This window comes from Aquila chrysaetos, chromosome 1 (assembly GCF_900496995.4).
Source record: "Aquila chrysaetos chrysaetos chromosome 1, bAquChr1.4, whole genome shotgun sequence".
Lineage (NCBI taxonomy): Eukaryota > Metazoa > Chordata > Aves > Accipitriformes > Accipitridae > Aquila > Aquila chrysaetos.
In genome coordinates this window covers 30,580,686-30,606,774 of record NC_044004.1, presented here as the reverse complement: position 1 = coordinate 30,606,774, position 26,089 = coordinate 30,580,686, and the positions used below count along the sequence as shown (strand labels likewise).

Here is a 26,089-nt window from a genome sequence, read left to right as displayed (position 1 = left end):
AAAAAATAACACTACACAGCGTAAAGCTGATGGAGTATCAAGTGTGCCCTTTAAAAATGAAAACAACCCCTCCCCCATTAAAAAAGAGCAAGAATACTTTGTTGTGTTTTTAATATGTGAGCCGCAATAGTTTCTAAAATGATGTTTCAATTAGCTATGATTTATTTTCTGCTGTTACGCACTTTCCTTTTCCACGATTGTTGTGCTATATCCTATAATTGTATTCTAATGATATTTCGGCCTGGGTTTTGAGTCTGCGGCTCTGCTGCAGCTTCCCGCCTGTGGTGAGAATGACACTGCGAGGCCACGCAGTGTGTTCTGGCTGGTCTCTCAGATCCTTTCTGAATGAGTGATTTTGGCCTTGAGAAGGCTATTTGTGAAATGAAGTTAAGGAGAACAGTTCTCATTCATAAGACCTCTTTTGCCTTTTAAGGAAGACCTTTACAGCCAGTTTTTCCCTCGTTTCCTATCAACATTTTTTCATAGAGAAGCTAAACTGGGGTGCTGCCCACCACCCTCTCCTCTGAACTCTCGTAAATGAGCAGGAACAGGCGCTGCAGTTCCAGCTGGCCAGTAAATGGAGTGTGAAAAAAAGCTTTACCTTTCTATTTTAAAACAGAACAGAGCTTTAAACTGCTGTACATAGAGAGATTATGGGCATGAAACAGTAAAATAGCATATATCCTGTGTAGCAGATGGCGGGAGATGAATATTTCAGTCTTTCACAATTTTTACTCCATTTTCCTCAAGTGTTTTATATCGCTCCATTGAGACACCTTAATTGCTATAGGATACCCTCTCTCAGCAAAGATTTCCAAGAGTACTGCCAGTCTGCAATACAGGGAAAGACAATACTTAAGGAAAAGCAACATACTTAAAACAAAGCCCCTCTTTCCATTTAAGAGTCTGATTGTACCCCAGTAACGGAATAAAGTTAGGGTACGGTGAGATAATTTTGAAATTATATATTTGGGGCATGAGTAATGCTGCAGACTCCTATCCGGTATCCATTACTACCAACTGAAAATACTTATTGTTTCAAATTGCTTGGAGAAGCTCCAGTTCAGCAAGTGAAAAGGCAGAGGACGGGAAGGGGAGCGAGTAGCTGTACTCAAAGTACCTCGTTCTGAATATGTAAGTTTAGTAACTCCAGACTGATACTTCCAAACCCTGTTGACAAACCACTGGTATGCTTGAGATAATACCAGTGGCACAGGGAAACTCATTGCTGTGTATGTCCAATAAGATGAAGCAAAGGTGAAAAAAAAAATCATTTAGTAGTGACGTGAATATAGAGGGCATGTTTCAGTGGTGGTTTCTTCTAATTATTTTTTCTTTTGTAAAAAGTTGTTGAAATGTTGTAATATTCAGCCTTAATTTTCTCCACAGATACAATTAAGATATACTCAAAAATACATAGAGAAAACTCCTCCTTCCTATTACAGGCGTATGAAAGATTGTCAGATTTCTGCTGTTGTCTTTCTAACAATGATGCTGAACAGGTAGCTGCTGCCCCAGGTGTGGCTAAATAAGCATAGGAGTATGTAAACTTGGTTTCTGGGAGCCCTCACAAGCTCCTGGAGTAGAAAAAGGGACTTCTTTGGGATGGGTGGTGCAAGAGCTTTTCTGCTTCTATTGAGAAGCAAGCACTGTAAACCTTTGACATGTAGATCTCTCGCTTGATAATTATACAGAGGACATAGTTTTGGCCAAGAGCCAAGTCAAATCCTGTTGTGATCACTGCGAAGCATTCATTGGGCAGGCCCTGTATAAAAGTGGAAAAAAATGGAATTTATCTTTCAGAAAAACAAACAGAAATACCCCCTCAAAATCCAGCCACTCCATCATCTTGCCCCAGTCCCTGAGAGAAAACTCTCTAATGCCATCAGGAGCTCAGCCTGCCTCTAAGGTGACTACTTAGTCATAGCGTGCGGAAAGGACTTAGAGGAGAGACAGAGAGGGAGGTACCAGGCATGTCTGTGCAGAAAGAAACTGTAATTTGAGACTGCTGCTATCAGTAAAAACCTGCAAATAGAACTCCATCATCCTTTTAGAGGTTCGTTGGCTGTAAATTGGAGCTGCATGTCTAACTTTCCGTCTGGAGTGAGGATGCTGCTGTAGCTTCCTTGGAAGATGCATTTTGTGAGGGGAGACAGAAGCCTACATCATGAAATGATCAAAACTCCAAACTGAACCTGCAAAATATATGATTTCATGAAACGTAGCTAATTAAACAGCAACATCACAGCAGCTTATAATTTCAGCTTGAAGTCTGTTATTAGTCACACTATTTGTCTTTTATATCCCTGACTACCCTAGAAATCTGTTGGCGCCACAGATCAGCGTTATTCACTGTTGTGCGGGTTCCCCAGTCCTTTTAGCCTAGGTCATAATCACGTTTTCTGTAGTTTTTTTTTTTTTCAAATGTTAAGGATACAAGTGTCTCATTTGCTCATTGTTTCTTTACTGTCCTCCTCAATATAAGCGTTTCTTTTATATTGCTTACAGTTCTGGTTTTACAGGAGATTATGTTCTCCCTTCCCCTCCCTCCCGAGTGTGTACTTGCTTGAGCTGCTGGTGTGTGAGAGCAGGGCTTTTCTATCTACAGTGCTGAAGCTCATGCAGCTACAACCTTTGCTGTAAAACCAGTCCCACAGTATTTAGCACAAGTGTGCTATTTCCTCCTCTCAGGCCATGATATGAATGTGGTCTTTCATATGTTACAACTGGAAACATTTGAGAGTTTCAATAGGATAAATTTTTATGAAGTTACATGTCCCTTGCATGTGGCACTGCTGTAGCACAAGGAACTTACTCTTTCCCTTTCCCCTCACTTTTTTCTAATCCATATGTGAAGGCCAGGCAAGGTTGTTTCGTGGCATAATCTTGAACATTAAGAAAGATGCCTGCTTAATGCATGCGCACACGCAGCACTCTGCAGAGATGTGCCTGGTTAACATTAATGCTGCTGTCAGTAATGAGCTTTCCGGAAGACGGGATGCTCAGCCATGCTCAGAACCACACCACAGGCCATGCCTGGGGACATCCCTGTGGCGTTCAGCCCTAAGGCAGGCATGCGAATGGAGTCTGCCTTCCTTTCTGTCCTGACGTTTTTTCATGGAAGCTGAGCAAAGTATCATTTGTGAGTGTGAATGTTTTGCTCGCTAGTGCACTTGTTTTGGCAACTGGGAAGACACCCATATGTGCTTGCTCCTGTAATAGGTAGCACCCAGGGAGAGCAAGCAGATATATGATCATAGACTACATGAGGATGCTGGAACAGAGGACATAGCCTCTGCAGGGTAACTCTTACAATCTCATGCAGGTGCCTAAATTTAGGCATCTAGTGCTAGCTGAGATGTCCTAGAATATCCGAGACATCTGCACAGAGCTGGCAGCAATGACACAGGAACTACAGGAGGTCTGTGTCATGCTGGAAGCCGGGCGTCTCCAGTGCTCGCGTGTCTGAAAGGACACGAGAAGCCCAGCAGCTGAGTTGCGCTCCGAAGCTGGGAGGTGACAATGAAAATACGACTCAGACCTTGGCAAGTTGTTTTCTGTAGATATTCAGTGTTTGTCAGAGGGAACAAAGCTCAGGCATTATTTCAGGATATTTTGATTGCCTTTCTGCCTTCTGTTGTCAAAAGAAACATCTGTATTATGTAGTTATGAGAGCCATAATTTACAAGGTAGTATTTGAGCCCACTTAGCAGGCTATGTAGACTACCTTAGTGCCTCAGTAACAATGCAAATGTTGCAAACCAAGGCTTCCTGCAACACACTGTTTTGAAATAATAATAATAGGATTTGTCTTGCAGATTTGCAGAAGGACAGTGTTCCCAGTGAGTTTAAAGACTGTGGCTCACCTTGTCCCCTCAAGGACAGCGTTTTGGTTTCTGCTGGGGAAGATGGATGGTCCTGGTTCTCCCTTGGTCAGGTCGAGAGCTGAGCAAACATGCAGAGTCGATAGCCTCTTTCAGGCAGTTCCTCGCCTATGGATTGACACCACTGCTTCTCCTGTTTTCTGTTCCTTATCCCCTTCCCCCTCCGCATCTCCATAAATATGACAAGCCGTGCTGCGTTATACAAACTCTTCTGCCACAGTGGAAACATCTGTAGCCTGAACGCTCCTGCAGAAATGTCACTTGGGGGAATCGCTCTTCATTTTATGAGAAACCTCTCTTTCAAGCCCTTATAGGGGCAGGGTAGGGAGGGGATGCTGGGTTTGACACTAGTTCTGTGTTGTTTTTCAGGGATTTTGCGGAAGAATGTTGTGTCTGATTTTTGTGGATTGTCAAAATGAAGCCAGATGGTGGCGGATTAAGTGTAATGCTGCTTTGTTGTTCTTGGGTTTGCGACTGCGCTTCCCCTTGAGCAAGGGAGCCCTCCCCACGCAGCAGCCCTAGCCACTGAGCCCCCCTTCCCATGGGCTCCCGAAAATGCTGCCCTGGAGAGGGGGAGAGGAGAAACTTTATTTTGGTGAGGACTGCGAATTGGAAACTGCTTACTTGACATTTTTCATGCCTAGATTATTCACCAAGAGCCTGTTTGCTGCACTCGCCATCCAGCGAAATATGGGTATTTTGCAATTGTAGTAATTGGTTTGCTTGCTGAAGTGAAGTTGCTGGGTGAGCAGCCGAGCCAGTGAAGCCCGGTTTCTTACAGATTTGTCTGGTAGCTGGATTTCCTGATGTTTAGAAAGGCGTGAGTTCAATTGAAGTGTTTCCCATGAGGCATTCAAGTATTTCAAGCCTTTTGTTGATTCTTCAGTGTCTAATAAGGGATGTATTTATGCCCCAACCTTCCTCTCCGTGCGAATGCTTAATGGGGTCTCTTTCCTCTACCACCCTGCCTTATTTTCTTTATACTTTTGGGCACATAATATCTTCAAGATTGTTATCCTTTGTCAAAGTTAGGGTACTGGAAGTAGCCACTGGGCTCTGAAGATAGAGGGAGGCAGGCAGGCACAGACAGAGAAAGGTGTGATTGCCTCAACTTTGTTTCCCTAGGAAATGGGGTTAAGGATAAATTATTAATTAGGGAGAAGATAAATTTAAAGTTGTGATGCTGGGTATTTTCTAGCTTCTTAATTAAAAGTAGACAAGCAGACAAATTTCCTCTTAAAAGGATCATTCTTCTCTATACCCTCTCCCCTCAGCGTGAACACCATTTTTTTCCAGGGTAGCTTTTGAAAGTTCAGGTTACAGAGCGCTGTCCTGTCACTCAGCCAGAGCCTTGCGAGGGCTGCTCAAACTCTGCTCCTTGTGCTCAGCACCTACAGACCAATGCAACTCCCCCCAGCTTATGAAAACACCAACAAACGATCCGGTACATTTTTCCTTTAAGACTGCAGCATCATTTCAACCATAAGCTTAATATTTTCCATTTAATTTACTCCTCCATGATCTGTCATTGCAATTTCAGTTTAAACCAGCAAATTTTATTTTGTAACAAATCTGCACTTCTTCGTGTGGACCGGCAAAGGTCTGTTCTGAGTTTGTCATAAAGTCCTTGGGCCTGGAAAGCATTCTGACAAAAACCTGCAACCTTGATAATAGAGGAGAAACCACAAGCCAAGTCAGCATTGCTGCTTTGTTGTGCTCTGTCCTGTTCTTCCCTAAGATAGCTTCTCAGCTGCTCAGAAATTTGTTTGAAAGTCAGCTGTACTTCACAACTGTTCAGAGCTTTTTAGCCTTCTTCAGCAAGTCACCATCCCCTATCTTATTTGAGAGTCAGCCTTTCCAGCATGACTTTCATGTCATGCACAAAGCCCTGTACAGATCCATGTAATGTTGAGTTGTTCTGGATTTCCTTGTGCAGAGCTGATCTCCTGATCTCAGCTGCTTAGCTTGCAAATTCTTTGATGTGCAGACTGTCTGTGTGGCTTGCACAGCACAGTCTACCCTGACAGTGCTTAGCAAAAGAAACTGGGGGAGGAGAGGGGCTGCAATTAGGGTAATGTTTGCTTTTATATTACATGTTGTTGTAGTGTAGAACATAGATAGCCTTAAGCTAAAACAAAATGCAGTAAGTCATGACAATTTTATAGTGACCAGCTATTACCAAGATGCTCAGAAAGACTGGGGTTTCCTAATCTTCAGTTCAGTGACTTTAGAGATAAATTTTTCCTGATTCTTGAGGAGATACCCTGGTGATGTAAAGGAAATTTTTCAAAGAATTTGAGTCCTAGTACTCAGCTTGTAACCTCTGCATTTCACCTTCTGCCTTGGTGGTCTGGCGGGGGTGGCCCCAACATCAATTCTGAGTGTACTTTCATCTTCCTTGTACTACACTGCATAGTCCAGAAGGTATAAATTAGACATATTCAAGTCCGCCACTAATGTACTTAGTCTATTTTAAGCAGAAAATTCACTAATTTTCTGTTAAGCAGAAGTAAGTTTGGATGTGCCTTTGTTTTTGTTTATTCTCAGAAGTAGTTTTCATTTATAGTGTGAGCTTCTCCCCCTCAAATTCTTCTCCTGTTTTTCTTTACTGTATCCTGTTGTAATATTCCCTTTGGAAGGTCTTTCAGAGAGTATTTTTTTACAGATTCTAAAAACTTCCTTCCTGGCATTTGCATTCTCTCTTCAGATGTCAAAATCAAAGATAATGGTCCATTGCTGGTGTTTTGGGAAGGGAGGGGTAGGCAAGGGAGTTTGCAGTCTCCACACAGTCGGCAAGTCAACGTACTTTACGTGCGGTGTGAGGGACTTAGTGTGTACCAACAGTAGTTCACTGTTAGCCAGTACAAGGAGGAGACATTGAAATTCAAAGCAAGCGTTTTGAAAATTGTCAGTATTTTCTGATCCATTTCCCCACATACAAAGCGAACAGATCTCCCAAGGATCTTTGTGAACATGGTGCAAATCTAAATACGAATGGCGATTTTGTCTGCGAGGCATGAATATAGACTTGTTCTGTCAGCAGCAGGGATACGTGTCAGGGATGCTCTGAACAACTGCTTCAGCCTGAGGCCTTTGACAGATAATAGCAAGCCCATTCATATACGCTTAGTAAGTACCTCGAATAGTGTAAGCTCTTAGCACCAGTTCCCCAGCAAAGCAGCAAGAGGGAAGGTTGGTAGCATGAAGCACGGGTACGTCAGCATTGAACCTGTGGAGATTTGGGTTCAACTCCTGCCATTGTATTGTATACAGAAATAGTTTGGTGACTTTGCTGTCCCGATCTGGGATGTTTCAGCACATGTGGTCTACAGAGGCCTAAAGCTACAACAGCGAAATGTTATGTCAGTGTTACCAACTGAGATTCAAGTAGCAGAGCTGTGGTTGAAGTGCTTTTAAAAAAGCTTCTGCTTCATATGACTGGGTCAGACCTTCATTTTTAACTTTTTAGCGGTTAAAGAGGTTCCACAGAGATTCTCCAGGTATAATTATGCTAGAAAAACCACACAAAATATTCACTGAAGACATCACCAGGCACTGAAACCTGAGTTTATGGTTTTGTAATGTCAAATAAGTCTTATCTTCTCTACTTTGCTGAAGAGCTTTCTGTGGTTTTACTGCAGGCCACAATGCACTGAAAGGGTAAGTGTACTATGACACTGACCCAATAATGAGATTTCTAAGTCAGTTAAATGGACTTTCTTAATTTCTTTTAAACAGTTTCAATGGAGTTGCCACTTCCAAGGCATTTCATGGTACAATGCATAAAAAAATAAATGTTTTCTCAAGGAGCTCTCATCTGAAATGATACATAAGCATTCACATTGTGGACTGCAGACAAAACCATTCATAATAATAATAATAATAATAATAAATAAATATTTCCATTAGAAACTACTCAAATTTCATTCAACCTTTTGTTGAATTTTATATATATGTATGCATTATATATAATATAGTATACAGTTATATATCCATTTGTTACAGTTTTTTAAAACATGCAAGAACTGAAATTTCCAGTGCGGAAAACAAGTATAGTTAAACAAACAGATCCATGAGCACCAATCCCAAAGAATCCTGTTTTGCTGTAGATTCATGAGTGCTGTGAGCTCCAAGGAGAGATTTTCCTGCTGTTTGGACATTTAAGACTTCTTTCCCATGCTAGGAATAGGAGCTCTGCATGTTGGTAAGATATTCTCAGTGAGAGTTTTCTCCTAGTGAAAATGCTATCAGTCTTTCATCTCCACCTGAAAGCTTATCTGCTTTCACCAAACTTGTTTAATTGCTGTTGAAAGCCCATCTCGTCTGTCAGAAGTGGTCGAAATTGTTCCTTGAATCCAAAAGTCATTGTGGGTTCTGGGATACTGACAGGTACACAAACACAGTTACATGAGCTGCTGGAAACTTAAAATGCATTTTCTGTGTACAGAACAAGGGCAGAAGCCTGTGAAAGGCCAGGGCTTGCGCTACACAGAGATCAGCAAACCAGCTGCTCTTCTATCCACTGTTTTTAGACCTTTGGCTTTGTAAGTAGACTGCTTTAGGATAAAGTAGCACTTACTCATTTGAACTTTGTTACATCTCTGAGCTAAATGTCTTCTCTTATCGCCATCTCCCAGTTTGCAATAGGCATTGCTAAGGAGGTTCTCTGTGTGTATGTATAACATGTTATACACTTCATTTGTCCGTATGTAAATATGTTTGTGTGCCCTTACAACTTTTGTTTCTGATGTAATCTGTACTCTATGCATTGCGCTACCCCATGGATAAATGAATTAGCAATTTAAGCAACTGGTATGTAAACGGAGTTGTGCTTAGATTGATGCTCAACTCATTTAGTAAAACAAAGAGAGGTTATTTGCAAGACGTGCGCTATTCCCTGTTCGCTGAGCTTGCTGGGTCAGCGACACTCTGTGCCTCAATCTCCAAGCAATAACATGCTCAGACTGAATGTGCTGGGTTGCTCAGGAACCGGTGTACTGAAAACATCTCGCCTTCTTCAAAGTGGCCCCTTCCTGTGTGCTCTGTCCCACCAGCTGATATCTTCTGTGGGTTTTTTTTTTTTGTTTGGATATACTAGAACACAGAGTGACAAAGGAACACTTGCATATCTGAAAGCACATAATTCTTCCAGTTGTAGTAATTTGTCTAATAAAGGATACAACCTTTCCACACAAGGAGAAGTTCCCTTACCTCTCTGAGATAAGAGCAGAGGGCCCATAGCATCCTGACTCAAATTTACATCTTTGCAAGTTCCTATGGCATGCATGGAAGCAACTTACTTCGTAAAACGGGCCCTAGTTTCCTTTAGCTAGGCTGCACAGGGTTTAAACACTTTAAGGGACAATCCAGTGTTCAGTGCAGTCAGTGGGGGCTGAGTGAAACCTGCTTCCCCAAGGAGTTTTGTCCTCTTAGGAAAAGGCAGGTACCAGCGCGGCAACCAGGCACATCCGAGATGGCCGTGGGCACTGGCACGGCCCCTGCCTGTTCCCAGAAAGGCTCTGCAGAGCTTTGTAGTTTGCGCTGTGTGGAAAAAAAGCAGCTACAAGTAGGTAACTGTCAGACATGCAGATATTAATGCATTTCTTCCTCCTGTGTGAAACACATCTATGCTTCTTCAGAGTTTCCATGACCAGCTCAGGCCAGCACTGAGTCCTGTGACTGCAAGGTATTGCAAGTATTGCAGCAGACTGCCATTCCTTGATAAGTTGTGCCGGTGTGACCCGAGTGGAGTACTTGCACTGATATTAAAAATTGCTTTTGCTGAATTACATTGCAAAGCCACCTGAAAAAACAGGATGCTCTGATGCACAAAGAATGATGCTGATTGCCATTACTTAAGTGGTGCTGCAGATACAGTATCTCAATCAGCCTGTGTCAGCATCCCATGGGTCAGCACAAAATATCTCTATTGGTTTTGGACCGACTACATACCACAGAGCGAAACCGTGTCCCGGCTTGTAATATATGCAGTACTAAATGATGGAGAGATTGAATAGGTGTGCGGGGGACAAAAAATCGTGGCTATTAGGAACTGCTGTAACTGTATTTAAAGTAACAATGCGCAGAAGGGGGTTAAGAAAGTAAATGTGGTTCAAATTCGCCATGTCAGGAACAAATTAAATCAGTGTGGTAGAGGATCCAAAGAGAAATGCATTTGGAAACACTTATATGGTGAAGCTGGGAGTCTGGGTAATAACTAAGAGGAACTGGAATTTCTCAATAATCGAGATGAATTCAACTTAATTGTTTCATCAGGTTTCAGTGCTAGAGGGACCAGTATGTCAGAATATTGTATAAGCTGTTTAAACAGGCTAAGGGAGATAAAAGAAATTGTGTGAGAGGAATGACTTTGTGCATGACCCAGTGACTTATATCTGGCTAACTTAGAACTGGGAAGTGCAGGATCCTAAGAAATGCGGTGCAATATGCTGCTTACCAAAGCCCAGGAGCAAGCAGAGGTGGACAGAGGTGGTATTGTAAGTCACTGAACTGAATCTGAAGACAGGATGAGCTGCTACTGCATGTGGGAAGAGAACCATGTAATTATAGGGAACTTTATTTTGGAGACTTGCTGAAGATTTCATTTAGCTACCTGTAAAACATCACTAGTACTGGATGATAGTTCTACGAAACAAATGTTGTCAAACCTGGCATGGAAGAATTCTGCTTTTGGGCAGCCTGATAACAGATAAAAATGAATTTATCCACTAGACTAGAAATCAGGAGCTGTCTCAGGAAGAAGTGATCACGACCTGATTACATTCAATATAGTTGAAGAGAAAACAGTCCCAAACAGTAATATTTATACATGCTGTTTCGAAAAGGCCAATTTCCAAAAGCCAAGGACAGCCCTCAAAATTGACTGGGAAGAGAAAGGTATGAATGAAAGCTGTAAGTTTTTCAAGAACAGTTTGCTAAATGGGAAAAACATTGTTAAGACAACATGTGTGGCAAAAGAAGACAGAAAGTAGAAATGTGCTTACACATGTGTTTAAATAGGTATGTATTTGTCCACACATATCTATATATGGGGCTATGTATGTATACATATCTATAGATACATATGTGGGCATGAATATACACAGTACTTAAATAAACTGTGTGGCTGTATACTGGAAAAAAAAAGGGCTAGAAAAAGGGAGATAGATATCCGTTGACATTTATATGTTATGAAGTATGGAAATTACTAGCAAAAGCTAAAACAAAATCTACTCTTGGCAAGTAAATGGTGTTCTAAAGGAGTTTTTAATTTACATAAGGAAAAAAAAAAAGTAGCAATGGTGTAGGCCGAGCAAGGGTTGAAGGTACTAAAACTGTTAATAAGAAATGCATAGATGGCTGAAATGTTCAGAATATATTTCTGGTTTATATTTGGAAAGAAACAGAATGAAGTACATGTATCATGTGAGGATGGTGAATTCTCTTCTAGCTCATCTGTAATTAAGGGAATGTTAGACAACTCCTACTTCGGGAAAACAGCTTTAAAGCAGTAGACCCTGTATAACCTGGAGCTATGCATCCTAAAAAAATTTTTTAAAAAATTGGCTGAGAAATTGTCTGGCTCATTGATGTGAACATTTAATAAATTTGGGGATATTGGAGAAATTTGCCAAGACTGAAGGCATGCTCATTTTTTTGCCAATGTCCTAACAGCACAAACAGGATAATTCTGATAATGGCAGGGCAGCTAGCCTGACCTCGCTTCCAGTAAAATAACAGTGAAGCTGATATGGGAATTCAAGTAATAAAGAACAGGAATATTACTAATGGCAGCCAGTGAGGTTTTAATTCAACACTGGTCTTGTTAGGTAAGCTTGGCTTGCTTTTTTTTATGTCAGATTACCTGCTTCATTAATGAAGTAACTATATAGGCATAATAGACCCTGAAAGTGTTCAGCTCGATATCCTAACATAATTTGATCGAAAATGAAGTACTTCTTTACATTCTTGTGTAAGCACATGTCAGGTGGCTAAGAACCGGTGTATCAAAAGCAGCTGATGCAGAGTCACACTAAAAAGGATATTTCTAGTGAGATTCTAGTGCCAGGTGAGGACTCGGCCCACTTCTGCTAATTTTCACTTCTTGGTCTTGCAGGAAAAATATTGGATCACTCACTGATCATGCTTGGTGCTACAGAAAAGGGAATCTGAATTGTCTAAAAAGTGGAGTTCAGACCAAAAAAAGAGTGCTTTGATACAGCCAAATGCAAAATTATAAACTTGGAAACAGGGAACCTGTAGCATATCTACAGAAATGGAGAAGATAGCTTAGGAAAAAAATAGAGACTTTGGAAAGATTTTGGAGATCTTAATGGACAACCTCAGAACATAGTCCTAGCCCAGTGGCAGCGCAACATGTCTAGTGTGATCCTTGAGTACACACGCAGAAGGGAGTCAAGTTGGAGCATGGGTCTGATTTGGTCTATGTTTATAGTATGTAAGCGTACAGGGACACTCATGTGGAGTAACACCAATCACATCACAGCCAGCACTTTAACAGATGATTTAAAAATTGGAGGAGGATGCAGGGAACAGCAAAAATCTTACCTAAGTAAGTGCTAGGTAAGATACCTGCTAGTTAGAGCACAGTCTTTTTGGTCAGCATGAAAAATATATGGGGATGTTACAGCAAGTGTAATATAGGTAGTGGTACAAGATACAGATACCAGCTTGGGAAGGGATCTTTCAGCCAGTTAGGAAATGTGTAACATGAATTAATGATGATAATGCAAAGCAGTGTCATTAAATTATCAATAAATTATCCATGTGTTTTTACAAGTATGAATGATTAATTCCCAGAACAAGCTACCAAAGAGACCAGTGGACTCCCTACCTTTTGGTTCTTCAAACCAGGATGGGATGTTTTTCTAGAAAGATTCCTGACAGGGCTAAACCCAGGCAGCAGGGTCTGTAAAGGGCACAGAGCAGGGGACGTGGCAGCCTGTGACACGCAAGAAGTCAGGCAAGATGACCTCCTTCTCTCTTCTAATCTTGAACTCTATGAACAGGGTATAAACCTGGCTGTGAAAGTTAATTCAAGGATGAACTGTGCATGCTATGTGTTTGTGCATGCTTTTAGTACAGACATTTTACTCCACCTTAAACAATTCCCTTTACTGTGCATAATAATGGGAGAATTAGTGAGATACTCTTTATGCCAAAGACTTCCTTGGTAATTAGGAGCAAGTCACTTAATTTATGTGCTTTGGTTTGCCAATTTCTAGAGAGTGAACCCAGCTTTCCTCAGTGCCTCCCTCCATGCTGGAGAGACCTCTGGGAGGTACTATGCAAATATATTCTTCCAAAAAGTCACAGTTAATCCAAAAGCTGGGGGGGGGGGGGGGGGGGCGGGCACAGGATTGAAGTTTCTAACAGATCAGAGAGCTTCCATCCTGCAGAAGGTATTCATGTTACCTTGGTCAGCAATCTACCCATACTGTGAACCTTGACGAGATAAATATAATTGTCCTGGGATTGGTTATGTAACGAGCTTGCTTTGCAATTTAACTAATGAATGTGCTGAGAGCCCAGATTAATCTTTTAACTTCAACAATTTCTCCCAAGAGAAAACATATAGACCCTGGCTATCTGTAATATTATCCTCTCCCAACAGCCAGAGTGATTTGGCCACTTGAATGTTTGTTTTGCTTATGTATGTACAGCTCATGTGTTCACAGATTTTTCTGGAGGAGGTGGAAGGACCCCAAGCTTCACTTGAGATTGCACAGCTGGGTCTGCAGGCTTTCCCAGTCGGAGCCCTTCCTGACAGATGCCATATGAGCTCTTTGATGGGATGATTTTAGTTGCTGGTATGGCACAAGTTGCTGTTTTGGTTTTTTTCCCAGTAGGGCCATATATAATCCTGTGCTCTCTCAGCCCATGAAAGCTGTACATTTCAGAAAATAGTAGTTGTAACTCTGGTACTATTACTGGTTCATTAATTGGGGACAAGAGATTATTTTAATCCAGTGGTTTTAGTTTCTTCATTATGCTCCTGTTCTCCTTCTCAGAAGTCTTCTAGAAAATGTAAAGGTAGAGGATACAGAAGATACAGTAAATTTTTATAACAAAAGAAACATGACTTCCCAGAGTAACATACACTGTGTAAGATCCTTGCTGTCTGTAAATTGCACCAAGTAGGTCAACTTTGGAAGTCAACATCTTATTTAAACTGTCACACTGCACAGAATTGCTAGTTTAACATTGGTGATTAATGACTGCAGAGTCCATAGTCTCATTTCCAAGCAGACTGTCAGTGGCACTCAGTAGTCCCCAGAGAGTCCATAGTACAAGTGCTTGGCAATCTTTCCTTTTATGTTTTGAGATACAATTCAGATTGATGTCCACAAAGAGGAAACAAGGAGAGGGAACTGACATGAAAACACTGGCCTTCATTCTGGAGTTGTTTCTAAACCTGATTTTTTCCCCCTCTAGAGTTTGTTCCTATTCTCCAGTATACCTCTACAAGCTGAGGTATACATTTGGTGCAATCCCCCAGGAGAACATTGAAACAAATGCCCATGCCAGATGTGGATGTGGCCTGCCATCAGGGAGGTCAGGGGAGACAGATTCATCCTGAGGGACCCCATGTCCTCCTGGCTGGTCTGTCCACACTGCCCCAAGCTGTGACCCACAGCTCTTGATGCTCCTTCCCTGGCTCCCCCTTCTCGCTGCTCCTCCACCAAGGTACAGTGCTACCCGCCCTCCAACTCCTGGTCCCCATCCTACCGTCCATCCATGGGGCTCAGGGACAAGGGTATATTTTACCGTTGTGGTGACATCACAGAAATACTCAACAGCACTGGAGATTCCTTGTGTACTTAGAAGAGACAGCATAGCTCAGCCCCCTGCCAGATCTGTGTGGACAGGAAGGTAACATGCACTGGAGATAGGTCTTTTATTTCCATTTTTTGCAAGCAGTCTGCTGGCTGGCCCGGACCAAGGGCTGGAAGAGACGGATCAGCAACGGGCAAAGAGCTGACCTGCCCCCTGCCTCGTCTGCTCCAGCTTCACGGGGCTTCATGGGAGGCTACACAGGCCTCTGTGTTTGCAGGACACGGTGATCTTTTCAAGCCAGCACAGAAGGCATCTGTTACAATATTATCACCTAACATTTGATTATTACAGTTTCCCATAATTTGGCTTGACTGATCACCTAACTTAGCTTGCACAGCATGTACTTCCAATGGTTGCAATATATGCTGAAATCATTTAGTTGAAGTAAATAAATGAGTAAGTCTAATACAATAGAGTTTATGGCATGTTGTCCTCCTGGAAATGATCTCAGCAGTAGTGAAGTATGGAGTATCCGCAATGGGAAAGGTCTAGCCTTATACCCGTATTTGCATAGGTTGAGGCAAACTGTACGGATTTGTTTTAAAAATAAACAGAGCTAAATATGTAACTTTTTTTGCCTCGAACACATGAAGCTATACCGGGGGATTAGAAGTTTATCAAGCAGGTGTCATTGCACCAGTCAGATCTATGAGATGCTGCTGTCATTTCAATGCAAAAGTATGAATCGTAGTAGGAAAATACTCTCACTTTTTTGTGCTGTTGATGAAGAAAATTTGCCAGAGCCTTTAGCCAGCTGCAGGCAAAGGAGGAATCTGTAAATAATGCAGCACACAAGCTGTAGCTCAGAGGAGATCCTTCTACATTCCTCCTCAGCAAACGAAAGACGGGTTCAGCATAGGATCTTCCATCAACAGGTACAGCTCACCAGCTCCTTGGTTCAGAGCCAATAACTAACTCACCTTCTGGGGAAATAATTTGCCTGGTATGTGTAAGGAAGCATTAATGCCATATTCCAGAGTGAAGAATTTGGACAGGAATGAGTGCCCAAGAGGGCTGTTTGGGTGAGCAGGAGAGCGGAGAGCCTTTCTTCTGAGCGAAGAGTTTGAAGGGGAAGGAAAATAGGAAAACATGTCATGAGATGGGAAAGGCTATTAAAGCAATCCAGTGACATTAGCATGAGAACAAATGAGTTTGAACTGGCCCTTAGTCTGGAAACTAAGAAAAGCCTCCCGGCAGCGGGAGGGGGTGAAAACTTGGCTAGTTTCTAAAATGGAAATTAAGTCTGTAACTAAGAGTGTCTGATGTGGTCACCTGTGACAGCAGGGCTCTGGGCTTTCTGATCTAGGGCGATCAGCCTCAGAGAGACCTCCCATGCAAGGAAGATTTAAACACATGCTTTGCTCTGTGGGGATGTATTTGCTAATGTTTAAGCTTCTGTAGCTTAAGCATGTTTTTAAAAGTACATTGCATATGCATAGTTCAATTTTGCAGACGGCTGACGCACGAGGCTTACATATCTGGCCTTGTGACTGCCGTGGACATCTGGTCCCGTGCAGGCTGTTTCTCTCCGCATTGCACCCATCCCGGGGGAAGAGCAGCAGCGTTTCAGCGTTGCACAGTGCTCCAGCTCCAGCACGGCACTGCCGGCACACACCTGGGGTTTGGGCAACCGAGCACCGGCGGGCTGGCTTGGCAGGGACCCATCCCAGGTTTCCTCGAGCAACTTGGAGCAGAGGTGCTGTGCTGTTGGGGCAAGAAAGGCAAATACTACTGCAAACAAGCATCCATCAGGCTAAGGCCGTGACTGTCACACTTGCTGGTAGGACCTGAGAGGTCCCTCGATGATTTCTTAAAATAAATGTTTAACAAGGGATTTTAGAATCACAAGTAGCAAGTATGCTTTTAAAATGTTTGAAGGGAAACAAACTTGTACAGGAATGAATTGGAGGCTGAGACCTGGTAGCCATAGGTGTTTATATCAGAGGCTGGGGATTTCCTTCTGCCTGTTTTCAGCATGTACTGCAGCTGCCTGCTTCAAGTCCATCTCTGAAGCTGCCTTGCTTCCTAAATAACAGTTCCTTCCTTAGGAGCAAATGCTTATGATGGCTGAAGTCATTGCATTTATTAGTGATTCATGTAGTTGGAAGATCAGGGTTTCTTCTCCTCTGTTGAAAATATTTTTTGAAAAAAAAGGTCTTTTTTGCTGCTGCTGCTTTCATAACTAACATTCACACTCAGCTGTTGCATTACAGTGCAGCAGTACAACACCTTATCTGCAGTACAACATCTTACCCCTTTCTTGGGTACTTTTAAAACTGAAAATTATAGGGTAAGAGGGTTTAAAGCAGTCTTTATTTTGCAACGTTCAGAAAATTAGAAGAGCTTGTATTTTTAGCCAGCTGATTCCGAGTTTACAGACTGCCCTTACATGGTTCAAGTCTCATGACCAACTTCAAGTGTGCAGGAACAAGGTGAAGATCCAGCTTCCAAAGCATGGACACAGGGTCAGAGCTTGCGGGCCTTATCTTCCTTTTCCAAGGGGAAAGCCAACATGAATCTTTCGTCTTGAAGCAATTTTTAAGATGGTCCACTGGCCTTTATTAAATTTGAACCATGTTGGTTGCAAGGCTGAAAGAAGACAAGAAACGCAAGGAAGAGCCAAACTGAAAATCAACTTCGGTATATGCGGAAAGAAAAGTAAAAGCTTCAAATTACACTGTTGTCTGAGCAGCTTGCACATGCTTATCTGCCTGCGGGAGAAATGACCGGGAGGGTGTGGTTTTCTAAACCTTAAATTGCTCAGGTTTATGCAATTCAGCTTTTCTTTGTACCTTCTGTCATGCCATAGGCTTTCCCATCTGACACGGCCGCCGGCCGCTCTCTGCCTGCAGAGACGGGGCTGAAGGCTGAGTGCGGTTCCCCTGCCCGGCAGCGCCTGCCCGAGCCCGGCGATTTTACACCTGCAGGACTCCACCAGCAGCAGAGGAGAGACACGGTGAGTTTAAAGACTTGTATTGTTTTTGTGCTGTTCCTGCTTTTACCGTTCAGTCGGGCGCAAGTTGTTCCAGAGGAGCAAAGGTGGAAGGAAATGCTGTGGCAAACAAACCAGCCTGGTTTGTGGCAGGAGGGAGTGGGTCCGAACCTCAGCCTGCACACTCGGGAGTGCCACACAGCAAGGCAGCGATAAATATTTACTGTGTCTGTCATTAGTGATTCAGTCTCCTCATAATCTAATGCAGGATTATTTTCATAATCTCATGGAGAAGGCCATATAACGTACCTGTAGGTTGCTGCGTTTCTTGGTAGCCAGTGTTAAAATACTACTTAGGTACATACTACGTGTGATTATGCAAAAGTGCCATGTTTAGCTCATTACCTTTTTGTTAGCTAGATGTGTTTGGTTTTCTGTCTTCCTTTTGCTAAGGTCTATTTCTTCAGTAAAGTGTGTTAAAATCCAACTGATTATCTGTGGAGAGGTGCCATTTGTACTGCAGCTGCTTTAGCCCATCATTTTATTAATCCTCTGGAAACCCATTTCTTCCCCTCCCCCAGGTTAAAGCCCAGAAAGTCTCGCTGCAGCAGTAGGAGGTGAATTGAGGCTACATTTGCCCCTGCTGTATCTTGCAGCTTGATTTTATGTATGTAACTGCAGCTGAGGTGAGGAGAGAAAGAGAACTTGGTTCAGTTTTTATCTTTAGCTCGTGTTCTCCTCCACTTACTTAAACTTATACTCAGCTCTTAAATCATCTTGTAATTCAGTACAGATATATGCAATGGTTGCAAATCTGTGAATATGTATGAATACACATAACTTCTTATAAGTTTTGTTTCTACCGACGGGCCTGATCGTTCATGTGAGAACATGTGTATGCACGGACATGCTAGCATAGAACCCAGGACTGCAGTGAGGATACATGGACGTCCTCACACACTGAAGTATATGCTTAAAGTACCTAGTAGACAAGAGGTCCAAATACATAAATCAGCAGGACCCATTCAAATGTTTAAAGCTAAGAATGTTTTGGGGTGTTATTAGTGACTAAGGATGGACTGCTTGCATCAAGCTCTCAGCCACTTTGACATCTACCAAGGAAAAACATAAAAAACAGGAAAGGTGTGCATATTAGACTTGTATTTCATGCTTTCCCCAGGTGCCTGATGACTAGGTAAGGGTTCCTCCAACAGCAGCAAAAGGAAGAATACTTTAGGTGACTGTACTGGGCACTACGCAAGGCACTTGTTTTCCCACAGTCTCCTGTAGAAATGGAGCTCCCTGTTCATCCCACCCTCCAAAGTGCTTTTCGTTTACTCGTTCATGTTCATGCAGAACAATATCAAGGCAGCTCCGCCACTTTATTGAAACTGCACTGTCTATTATCTGCTGTTGTTGGAAAAGCAGAAATGCTGATCTGTAAATAAAAGCCAGGATTCACCATCAGGCATTTGGAAAGCTGCTGCCTTGTGAGGAGTTGTATCCTCAATACTCCCATCCACTTTCCTGAGACTGAAAATTCCTCTTAAGGAAGTAATCTGTTACTAATTTGCTATTTTATATTCTTCCACCCCAAACCTCAGAGCCTATGTACATTTTCCAAAAATATAAATTGAATCAATCTGGGGAAGCTTGCCTCTTCGTTATCTTTTTCTTGCCACCTGAAAATATTCTGTCTCCTGCTGCTAATTTCTCTTACTTGTTTGTGGTCCTGTACAAGTGTCCTGCTCTTTGCTCACACGAGTTCTGCTTTTTGGAAGCTGTTCCAAGCCCATGTGTTTGAGCATTAACTGCATCAGGACTTCATTGTAGGACAGAGTTAGAAAGAGGAATGTTCCTGGCTCTGGGTTATGATCGTCTATCAGACAAGAAAATTGAATTGTCTTTTGGAAGAAGTTTGAAGGCGCTGGCATCTTCCCCCAGCATAGCTGTTCTTTCGCAAAAACGTGAATAAATCTCGCACGCAGGATGAGATGATAGATTAGCTTCATTTCACTGCAAACCAGGAAATCAAGCAACATTGTTTCCAGCAGGAAGGTAAATTAGTAAAGGCTTTCAAACCCAGAGAGGCTCCTCTGGGCTGGCTGCTGGAGGGAAGCAGTCGGGTGCTTCTGGAGCTGTCAGTCCTGTCTGTGCGGCTGGGTGCTGCCGCCTGGCCTGCTGCAGCTGATTTTGAGCCACTCTGTGGCCAGAGCCTTTTGGGGAGCTAATGAGGCCTCTCTCTAGTTAAAATGGCCAGACACTGGTATCATGCGAGGCTGCCTGACTTGGCACTTGTTTGCAGTGCACGTCCAGTTCTTCTACTGGAATTTTTGCTCCTAGAAACTGGTACGCTCAAAGATGCAGTTGATCTTCCCGCAGCTTCCCCCAGAGGCTGAAGCTGCATCTGGAAAAACAGATCCTTACCTGAATCGTATGATTCGAGGGGACTCCACATGGAAGCAGAAACTTTCACCTTTGGTAAATGTTCAGGGAATGGTTAGTTGGCAGCTCCTGTCGTGTACAACTGCCTCCAGCTGCATACTGTTGCCACCCCTCTGAGTAAACTTCAATTACTCTTTTACAAGGAAATCAAGGAGCTAAACACTCTTAAAATTCCTACCTGTCTAGCAGCTCCTGGCAACTGTCTGCTTGGTCCTCCACTTTAATACACCTGCAACATTCTTACTAAAACAAAGAGCCTTAATAAAATGATAGTTTCTATGTGACAGTAATTTCTTATTAAGGGATGACGGCTACTTCTCTGTCTGGATTGATGCATCTTTTCAGAAAATGGCTTGTCTGAAAGCAGGTAAATTTTTATCTGATTTTGGATATAATTCCAGTCCACTTTTTCTTGTCTTTTCCCTAGTCTGTTCCTTTCCATGCCTACAGCTACATGGTATAGATACTGTTGAGATGCTGATGTTAAAAAAATATGGGTGATGCTGTTATTTTATTTGCTGTTCTCCTTCAAAGCTGATTTTTGTTTGTAGCTCTTTGTACTATATATTTAACAGTATCAATTCGCACAGGATTTTGCAAGTAGAACTTGGTGCTGGAAAGTACCTTGTAGCATAGCTTTGGGTTTTCATAGTTTCAGTCTGAGGAGTCATCTAATCATACTACTGCTATTTAAAAGACTATTACAGTTTAGATCCAGTCAAAAAGGGTCTGAGGCACTGAAATAGCTATGACTTGTAGGAGGAATTTCAAAGAAATAAAAAGTCCCCTTGCCTGCCTGCATGCAGCAGATCACATCCGACTGTGTGGAAGGATGCAGGAAGCAGGACAGTTTGAGCATGTAATTCCTCATTGGTTTCTCATCACAGGATTAAGCAGCACACAATTGTTCTCCACACCCACAGAACCGGTTCTGGAAGCAGATATTAACTCAGCCACAGACTTAACTATCTTTCCCAGGCCGGTGTCACTTGTGTGTCTTGGCTGACAAAACCTTAGTAAGCCTCTTCATTTTAAGGAGACTGTTACAAGGCCATCAGCAGCACATGCATGTTAATTAGGAATGGAGTTTGTCACAGAGTTCCCACAAAGCCCCAATTAAAGCACTGATGAATCAAATCCAGTGAGTAGTACCATACTGAGGGATGCTGTTTCCCAGCACTGAGCAGACAAGGGCAGAACCAAGCTCTAGAGGATGTGTTTTGGTAGTTGTGGGCTTGGTCACTGTAATAAACAAAATTTATTTGCTGAGACATTTGTTGGACAGGGATCTTAGTCATTATACCGCTACAAAAAGTTGCCCTGGAACGGAAACTATTGCACAGCCTTAGCTAGAGAGCTGCGTCCACTCCTGCTCAAATACTTCGTGTTTCCCCAGTCCTTTCCATTTGGAAGACGGTTATAAGCTCTAGCACACAGGTCACTCCCAAATGAGCAATAGGGACTATCAGCAGATATAAATGGGCACTGTCAGCACTACTTCATAAGAGAAGTAACTGAGGGAAAGACAGTGTGTTGTTCGTTCAAGACTCAAAAAGTAACCGGTATCAGCACCAGAAAACTGATAGTCAGACCACAGTAGTTGGGCTGCTGGGTTCAGCCTCTTCAGCATGCATTATGTTTTCCTCTTTCGAACAGTGCATTTTTCTTAAATGTGAAATTCAGCACTCAGTATTGCAAACCACCTGTAAGCTCATCCAAACTTCTTCCCCTTGCCCCCTGAAATTTCTGTTTCCAGCTGCATATTGTGTGTCAGCCCATTATTTAGGAGGCTGCCTCTGGGCTGTACCACGCTCCTAAGTTGTTGAAATTTACTTGTTGACTACTCTGCCTGGACTTGTGCCTTCCTTCTTCCAGGTTCCTGAACAGGACTGGGCCCTGGCAGCTGTCACCCTGAGACGGGGTGGCAGGGAATGCTTTCAGATTGTGTTATTTTAAAGAGCAAAGTGTCACTGTTTCATGCAGTTCTTCAATAGGGACTGTTTTTTTTCTGGTTAGAATTTGTTTATTCAGTCAGTTTTTTTGGATCTAGGTGGCAGGAGGAAGAAAGAATAAGACACAGTCATAATTTAAGTTATAGACATTTACAGACCTATAACTTAAATTATAGATAATATATATAATCTTTAATAGTAATAATATTTTTATTATTAGATTAGATAGATATAATCTAATAATAATTATATATAAATTATAGTACTGGAGTTAGGTGCAACATAAGTAGAATTGAGATACAGATGATTAAATCCTCGCTCCACTGAATTTGCTTAATCTTGCCATGGAGTGCAATGGGACAGAAGTTTTACCTAAAGAGTTCTCTTCTCCTGCTTAGACGAGTCACACAGGGGAGCCAGTTGCTGCAGGTTGCTGCTGTCCCTATCGTGGGTGCACGCTCATAAAGCAGAGGATGCAGTCCTAGAAGTCAAGAGTTTGTGAGGGCTTTCCCTCAGATCATGTCTGAGAGCATCTCTGTGGCCACGCTGCTGCACGAGGACTCTTGTGATGGAGGCTGGGCATCGGCATCACAGGAGCCTGGTCCCGCCGCACGGGAGCAGCCAGCTGCCCCTTCCCCTGCTCACCTAACCATGCTGCAGGCTGCTCCTAGAAAAGGTCCCCACAGGGTGTTGTGAGAACTCATTAAGTAGTTTGTCAGGCGTTAAGAGGCTCCTGGATCAGAGGAGCAGTTGTAAAGGCACAGTGTAATTAAAGCACAGCTTACTTTATGATGTGTTATTAGCAGGGTTATCCATCACATGTTCTGCACTTTGTAGTTATTAAATGTTATCTCATGGTCACATGCGAGAAGATGCTGTGTGGTCTGAGAGTGGCGGGCACCATGGCCATGGGGGGCAGGGTGAGGTGTTAGGCTTCAACATCCTCTGGGGGAGAAGTCCTCCACGGTGCTTTTGCCCCTGCCCTTTCGTTCCCTCTTCAGCAGTTCTTCCCTCCCCTGGAGCTGAGGGGGCAGAGAGGCAGCATCGCCTGCCTGCCCCGCTGACCCACTTGGGGCCCTGGGAGAGGCTTGTGAAGAGACATGAAGACTTACTGTGAAGCTGTATTATGTTAAAGTTTTCACATTCCCATGCATTTTGCTCTGCCTATTGCATTGTTATTTTAAAGTTAAGTAGGGCAGGCCCGCACGGAGGACACATGGTCTGCATGCCAGGTTGTTCGTGCAGATGCTGTAGCTCTTGAAGCAGTTTTGTGTTGTGTTGTGTTTGTCCTTGCGGAGCGAACATCTAACGGGACGTACAGATGCTCTTGGGATGCATTTGCACTGGCTGAGCCACTCACGTGTCACGAAGCTGCAAGTGAGTTGGGCAGGTTGTTCTTCATCCTTACCAACATAAATGTCATCCTGCAAAATCACAGTGGAGTTTGCACCACAAAAAAGATAAAAGATACTTTAAAGTATTTTAGAGGGTGCTGAGGGTGGAGTTGTTTGAGGGGGGGGGTGTTTGGTAAATGTTCTTGTTCTGACAGATCAGGAAGTCAACAAGATTACTTACCTGCTGTCTGAAGACACAGAATCGTCAAAGCATGGTAAGCAAAAGATTTTAATCAGGACAAGCAAGTCTTCTCTGAGACTAAACAGGCACCACTGGCAACCAGGGTGCCACCATCCAGCTGTGCCTTCCATCTACCCCAGGCATGATCAACCCCTTTCCCTGCTCCCCAGTACCCCCTAGCCGCTTACCCTTGCATACTGGCAGCAGCTTGCAGTCATGTTGAGGGTCATTTTTTTCCCCTGATGGACCAGGGTCATGGGGAGTTTTGCTGTGTTCTTTCAGCTAGGCCAACTCAGAGAATAGCTGAATGATGGTGGAGGAAGGGGTCTTCTCTTCTCAAAGAGGTCTAGGTACATTTGGCCTTGGGAAAGTAGTAAAAAGTGCATCCACTCATTAGGAAGCCAGAAAGCAAGAAGAAAGGAAGGGAGAAACCTTTTTGTTCAGGTGGGTACCTCTGTTGATGGTATGGGCCGTCTCAGTGCCTGTCCTGCTGTGCACGGTAAGGCATGGAAGCTGGAAGTGGGGAAGGGAAAGAGAACAAGCTTTTTGGATTACATGTCAGGGTTCAGTGGGCAGAAGACTTAGTGAACACTATCTCTCTGTGGCTTTGTCTAATATGGTGTAGCTCCAACATCAGTTTTTCTTGAGGGCTGGCTATGCTTATTTCCTTTTTCCTGCCTGTCTTCGTTGATATGCAGTATGGCTTGGGTTCACTCTGCAGTCTTGCTTTTTGTGGGAACACAAATTTTTTCCTCTCTCCTACCTCGTCACCTATTCTCATGCTAATTGTGATAATTTAATGTATATGGAGACTTCTGCCATTCTGTCAGAGTGGACTGAAATTGAAAAATGGATTCAAAAGGTACTGGGGAGCAAAAGAGCAGGAATGAACAAAGAGACTCACAGAGAGAGGGAACAAGTGCAGAACTACCCTGTTTCTTTAGGAAACAGTGTAGAAGCAGTGTCATGGAGTTAATATCAGGAACTAAATTCATGCTGAAGGTGCAGAACATTTTATTTTATTTTATTTTATTTTATTTTATTGCAAATGCATTTTATTCCAACTTTTGCACTTTACTTTGCAGCAGCAAGGTTTTTGTGTAACGTCTCACTGCTGCGATATACCCAGTGTGGGTCTGTACATGCCTGGGGGGCTAGGCTGTCTGGCTTGAGTAGCACCTGGCTGGATCACCCCACAGCTCCATAGTGGTCTTCAGGTCCACGTTTCCTTGCTCTGAAACACAGGAGGAGGGTGGGCAGACACACATCCCCCATCACAGAGACACACCAGACATACTTGGAGCAAGGACCGGGGGTGCGCTCCCTGATGAAGTCTGCATGGACTGTTGTACCTATTCCTAGCTACCAGCATCTTGAAAGGCAGCTGGGGCACGCTGTTGTCCAGCCACACAAATACAGTTTTGTCATTCGGTCAAATGGCTGAAAGCAAGCTTGTGGTATTTGTGAGGTTGCCAGTCTTGCCAAAGTCAGCCGGAGCAATCAGCCAAATCAGAGTGGTAACGCACCTTTTGTTACATAACTAGCCATGCAATTTTATAATTTAGTATGTGAAATGCCGATGGCATTTATTATGTCAATTAGGATGAGCATATGTTTAGGAAGCCCTTTAGGAGTCAATCATAATTGCTCACATAGCCTTGCTTTGGCCACATGATTGACTTCCTTTGAGAAGGTAGACCGTGTGCCTTTGGGAAGCAGTTACCCACAGCCTCCCCATTTTGCTACAACTCGTCTTTGCACTTGGAGTCTAAGCTTGTAGTTCTGCCATAAGCTGTTGGTCCAAGTCTGGGTTTACTGAACTTTGAAAAAAGGAAGAAATGGAAATTATTACCTCAACCAACATAGTATTTGACAACTAGAGGCATGCCAGCAACAAGTCTTCTCAGAAATACTACCTTCTGTTAAGGTGAGTTCATTCACAGGACATGTTCCTTGTCATGTGGGTGGGTTAACCTGCAGATGTGTACTCTCTTATTCAGATCTTCTCTTCACTTAAATCTTGTCCAGCTGTTCCTAATATTCTCAAATTACTTCTGGGCTGATTTTTTTCATTTTAACATGCTGAGCAAAGTTTTGTATCCATGAAATCATCAGAAAGAGCAATTCAGGTTTGCGTGGGTGTGCGAGAGAGAAACAGAAGAAAAAACAGAATATATTTCCATACATTCCTAACAGACATTTCAGATACATAATTCCACAACAAAAAACTTTTTCCAGCATTGGTTTATTCTGTAAATTCCAGCATGAGCCACAGAGAAAACCATTTTTTTCAAACAATCTGGTTCTGGGTTTTGAAGTTATTGTGCGTGCAGGCACAGTATGACATTTCTGTTAGGTTTCACAGCTTGAGCTACAACTTAAAAAGTCGGGGTTATTCACCTACTGTACTGTTGGATTTTTCTGTTCAGTTGGAAATGCCTTTC

At 42.9% G+C, this 26,089-nt stretch overlaps 1 protein-coding gene across 3 annotated transcripts in view; it reads left to right on the top strand.

Moving 5' to 3' along the window:
- Positions 1-16,402: 16,402 nt before the first annotated feature.
- The window catches only part of LNX1 (ligand of numb-protein X 1), an 85,023-nt gene continuing 75,336 nt past the window's right edge, over positions 16,403-26,089 (top strand). The window contains exons 1-2 of one of the 3 annotated variants that reach the window (XM_030013332.2): positions 16,403-16,521; positions 17,551-17,697. The gene's annotated coding sequence lies outside the window, so the exon portion shown is untranslated. The remainder of the gene's footprint in view (positions 16,522-17,550; positions 17,698-26,089) is intronic. The other 2 variants (XM_030013358.1, XM_030013386.1) reach the window with 2 other exon arrangements.